This window comes from Dermacentor silvarum, chromosome 8 (assembly GCF_013339745.2).
Source record: "Dermacentor silvarum isolate Dsil-2018 chromosome 8, BIME_Dsil_1.4, whole genome shotgun sequence".
In the NCBI taxonomy this organism is placed as follows: Eukaryota; Metazoa; Arthropoda; class Arachnida; order Ixodida; family Ixodidae; genus Dermacentor; species Dermacentor silvarum.
This window is the reverse complement of record NC_051161.1, coordinates 158,691,934-158,697,527: the sequence shown is the minus strand read 5'-3', so window position 1 is coordinate 158,697,527 and position 5,594 is coordinate 158,691,934. Positions and strand designations below refer to the sequence as shown.

Genomic DNA, 5,594 nt, shown 5'->3' with positions numbered 1-5,594 from the left:
AAAATGTTGTTGGAATTCCATCGGTTTTCCATTGATATTTTGTGCCACCAACAACAAAATATTGTGGAATTTTCATTGGTATTTCATTGTAGATTTGTTGGGCAGTCACGGAAAAGTGGCCACCGTGAATCCATTGGAAATCCATTGTAGTATTATTGTGTTGTTTTTCCATTGATTCGTTATTGTTATATTCATTGGATGTAGACCGAGATGAATTTCTATTATATTTTCATTGCACTAGGATATATACCACTAAGGTCTTAAGTAGCAAGATTTGGCTCACTGACGCTGAATATTAACTGCAGCCAACAGAAAAACAAAAAAGGCACATGAAAAGGCATTTTTATATACTGATTTTATTTCCTTTGTGAGGTGAGAGGACAGGCTGTCTTTTATATAAGAAAGACTTGCGCCTGGAAACTTCGTGCTGGCATATCCTGGAAAACAAGATATGTTATCAGTAAGATAACCAACATGTACCGTCATCAATAGCAGTGAAAGATTATGCTTAAAGCCATACAAATTAGGAAGTTATATTATTACTTGAAGATTTTGTGGTTTAATGCAGGTGAAATTGTTCTGCCTAAGGTATAAGAACAGTATAACGAGCCATGGTAAATGTGGCAAGAGTGATGTCTGCTACGACACAGGATGGTCAATGAACTTCTATGCAGTGAACTATGAAATAAGAGCATATATGCAATAAGTGAACTTCTATGCAGATTAAACTGGCTTGATCCACAAGAGACCTCTAATATTTTTGTGTTCTTGCCTAAATGCTTATCCCAAATTGCAACTTTAAAATTAACATATGGTCACTACGTCAAGACAAGGCTTGCAAAGCATATTTGAAAATATTGCCTCTGTTTGCAATCCACTACTTTCTATATAGCTCTTTTTATGACTAAGTGAAAGACCTCAAATCTTCTAAGGTCCATGCAGCCTGCTGAACTATATGAAATTCATGCATACTGTGCCTGTCACACAAACGTGAAGAGACTCATCTTCGTATGGCTGCTAAGGTCCTGCTAATGGCGAGGCTAGCATTTAACATGAGTCGGGTTAATGCCACCTTGTGATAGCAATAAGCTATATGTGAGAGCTTAGTGAAGCCGAGAATCTTCTATTAAAAAGATTTGCAGGTCTTTTTTTAAAGAGCAAGAAAAAAGTAGTGTGTCGCAAGCAGCTAACAATATTTTGAAATCTACCATCATAGTCATCTAGAGCACAAATACACCTAGGACTGTGTGTGTGCTACCTGGTGGGCTATGATGAATTCATAACTTAATTGATCATTCATTTTATCTCTACTTTAATGCCCTCTGGTTTCGACAAGATGTGCATTCGTGCCTTTCGCTTTCATTTCATGCTTCTTGGCTTAATCAAAAATATCTGGATACAACTGAGATTCTAGTTCTTTCTTTTTATTGCTCTTTCTTTATAACCATATATATTCGTTCTCGTTGAACTAGGCCCAACACAGGAAACACTTGCATACACACAAATTGTCTTCTAGGTTTGTCACCCCTACTTAGATGAAACAACACTAGTAGCCCTACATGTTCTCTATTACAAGAAACCTACACCTCCTTGTTTTCTTTCTGTCCTCTTTTTTGAACACTTACAATTCCCTAACCTTACTCTATGCACTGTCTGCATCATTCTCATCTTCTCCCAATGAAGTGGGTGAGCAGAAATCAGGTGCTGGCTTGACTTAAGACAATTCCCTTGCCAAAATGTTGGTCCTAGTGATATTTTTGTTTAACCATTCTTCAAGCCTCCTTCTTCTTCTGCAAGTTCTGTCTTGTTTGAATTTCTATAAACGTTGTGTGCTAGTAACCGCTTTACGAGATTAGCATTCTTAAAATTTATGTATAATGCGACAATGTTACAAGGCTCTCACCAACAACATTGGCATGCTGCTCTTGCCATCTTCTTCCAACTTCTCCTTTCGGGGCCTGGGATGCCTCGTGAAGCTGTTGCACTTGAGTGGCACACATGCTGCATAGATAGTTCTGAAGAAAAAAAATTACCATAGCTATTTTTTGCTAGCATCAAAAGGAACTTAAAAGTCAGCAGGAACAGCACATCGTAACTTCTTTTTAAGATGCCGCAGTATTCAATATTCCTTATAAAAGCTGGCACGGATTGAAGGCTAACAGGAACAACATTGTTGGAGTGTTTTTGTTTTTCTTGTCTGGAGTCATAAAGTTCCTACATAATGCTGCTAGAGGGCCTCAACACCTATACACTCATAAGTATTATGGAGCACGTGAAGAGGAACTTTTTATGAGGAAGGGCATGTTCAACTGTGGCTTGTTGTCTCACCACTGTTTATTCTGTGTGTAAGTATATTCACAAATGCAGGTAACAGTCTTAAACATTCTTTTTACATTCACATAAAGCATTAACCAGTTGGTATAAGAATGTTTTCTGCTGCTGATGTGTCACGCAAGTTTGCACCAGCAACTGCCATACCCTTTGCTCCAGATGCTGTAGATGCCAGTATTTAAAGAATTGTATAAATGCATTATTGTGCAAGCTACACAACGAAATACCCTCAAGGATAAAAGATGTAAATAAGCACTTGATGCTTATTTAGGTAAGTGTTTAGCTACTGTGTTAACAGTGTTTTTATGTGACTGAATGAATCAGTTGAACTTTTTATGGTTCACGGCATATGTTTTAGATATAGTGAAATACCAAGTACCAATTTATTTTACCGACAGTTTTTCGCAGAACATTTAAAGAACTTCCAAAGAAATGTCTGACAATATGACATCGGCTAAAGGCACTTTTCTGCGCCGAGTACATAAAGTCACAATTCTTGTCAGTCCTCCGACTTGCATATTTTCTCTCTCTGGCTTGCATACTTTCACAGATCTTATTTTCCATTTTTTTTTGCGCGAACGTATATACTTATAGTAACACCTGACTAGCGTGTTTTTTCTATCATACGCCACGAGTAAAATCTTGGTTTTCGAATTATTAACAGTACAAAAATTATTTCGTAGAAATAGTTTTGCGACGTGAAAAAAATATCCAGGGATGGGAGGGAAACTGGTGGCGTCGATCCCATGCGCTGTGAGCATTTATTTTCTTTTTTACAATACGGTAGCATTCCATTCGCGAACGATCAAACTGGCTGTTTTTAGACATGACACGATATCGTTCACGACATTTCTGTATGATTATTTTATCACTGTACAGCAAAAAAAAAAAAAACAAACAAACGGTCAGCGAGTTCGATGTTTACCTAAACGGATGTGGCATGGGCCCCGCTGCAATAGTACCACTTAAAACACAGGGTCAAGCATTATGCTGATCACTCACATTCGGGGATTTTACGAGCCAAAACCATTATATCATTATAAGGCACACCGCAGTGTATGGCTCTGGATTAAATTTAACCACCTGGGAATCTTTAAAGAGCGCCTATATCTAAGCACGAGCTTTTCTGCATTTCGCCCAATCGAAATCCCGCTGCCGCGGCCGGAGCTGAACCCGCGACCTTGCAGCGCAACCTCATAGCCACTATAAGCTACCGCAACGGGTTGGGACGAGCATGAGAACACATAAACAAGCGCCCCTGTTTAAGTGGTTTGTTGCAGTTCAGTATTTAAGTGGTCTGATTGCAACAAACTTGCTTAAACTGCAGTACAGATAAATCGGCCTGGCTGCTAAATGCTCAGCTTAAACGGACGACATGCCCACACCTTGGCGCTCCATCGGCGCAAGGCGAATGCAACACGCCACACGCACACCGGACCGGCCCCGCACAAAATTCTTTGACACTGGCGCCGTGAACCAGGCGTGAACCATGCATTCAGCTGGGAAATCAGTTATACACACAACACGAGACAAGTGCTTACCGGAGTCAAAGTATCGTTGGGTCAGTCGGCGCTCCTTTCTTCATGCCCGCGTCCACGCAGCCGAGTCGGTAGCATACCTCCGCGTCTGCCAATGCACGGACGGGATATTGACCGTTTTCGCGGACCAGTTTGTTTTAGACAAAGGAGATGGCGCTCACGGCGGCGCGCCATACCTCTCCTCAGCGACCGCGCACGAATACGAAACCATTGCCGCTTCTACCTTGTTTCTGTGCGACCAGCTGTCGGAAATGCAACTGAGTTTTCGCTAACACACTGTGCTCCAATCATGCTAGATTGAATCAAGTGGATTGAAGACGTGTGCAGTAGTTGGCTGCAAAAATAGTGACTGGCATGTTAAGAAATAGAATGAATCTGTGTGGCCAATTTCGCGACCGCTGCTGCAGCTGTCCGAACGTGTTACCGGCACTTCGTGATGTACGGCTTTCCTCGAGGATACAGAAATTTGCTCATCCGCCAGCCTTGTATCGCTAACCTTCAAAGAAAGGGCTTCATCCCCAGAATGTCGGCAAGAGTGGGTACCACTCGTTAAACAATGGCAAAGGGAGTAGCCCCGCTTCCTGTCATAGTAAGTATCGCGCGCGTTATCTCTACACATCTGTCCCAAATGGCAGGAAAACTTACGTCCACCCTATCGCGACGTATCAAGAATAAGTGAATGGGCGCACACTTGAATATATGCGCACTGTATACTCACAATAAATGACGGACTACACCCATGGCGCACGAATGGTCGAAGCTGAATGTTTCGTGATGGTCCACAAGAGTAAGCGAGTTTCTAGCTGGAATATATATTTACTACAAGGTATTACAATCTACAAAACAGCTACGTTTCATGTCTTGTGCGCAGCAAAAACAAATATATCGGAACTGAGCAGACCCGCCAGCGATTAGGCAGAAAATAATCAGATAGTGGCCGCACCGAGGAAATTCACTGAGTCAGAAACTGACAAGCCTCTGTTTCAAAATATTTGCCGAATAAAGAACAAAGAGCAAAACACACTCATCCTGACTGAATTCATGAGCGGAATGTTTGGATAGCTTGGAATTCATATTTAGCCCCGCTTTTAGAACAAGCACCATATACGCTGCTTGCGCCGTTTGGAAATAGCTTAATCAGCTCCGAAAGGGCTTTTGCATGTTCTATGAAGCTGTGATCAAAGCTTCGTGTCGTTCACCTAGCCACCGTCTACGATATCTCCGAAAACAGAGGTTTTCTAAGCCGCGCCGGCGTCATACACTTCCATTGCAAACAAGGAGGCAGCGGAGGCAGTTGAGGCAAGCAATGGACGCGTTACCACGTGATCAAACATGGCAGCGCCCACGGGATCGCCGCGAAAAGGGTCAATAGATACATCCCGCTTTTCGTAGTGTACGCTTTTGACAAAATGTTCCTAATCGCGAAGCAGCTGATAACAACACACACTCACGTGCTTGGAGCTCACGGCACAGACATGGCGCACACGGAGACCAAGAAAAAAAATGCAAAATGGCGACAAAACCAAACGCAAAAGGTGCAAAATAGAGTGTACTAGACAATGGTCGAGTGGGCCGAACGGCGCTCTGCCGCTGAGGCGCCGCGTGTGGAAAAATAGTGCGAGGGCGCTGCGAGCGAACTGGATTGGGGCGGAGACGCGGTCCGCGGCATATTCAACGTACTTTCGCTGCGGGCGCCGAGGCAGATTGCGCATAGTACGCTCTTAA

At 42.6% G+C, this 5,594-nt stretch overlaps 1 long non-coding RNA gene across 1 annotated transcript; it reads right to left on the bottom strand.

Moving 5' to 3' along the window:
- Positions 1-337: 337 nt before the first annotated feature.
- Positions 338-3,983, bottom strand: LOC125947824 (uncharacterized). Its single transcript, XR_007468522.1, has 3 exons — positions 3,873-3,983; positions 1,904-2,001; positions 338-437 (listed from the first exon to the last, which is right to left on the bottom strand). It is a non-coding gene; the product is annotated as an uncharacterized LOC125947824 (long non-coding RNA).
- Positions 3,984-5,594: the final 1,611 nt, after the last annotated feature.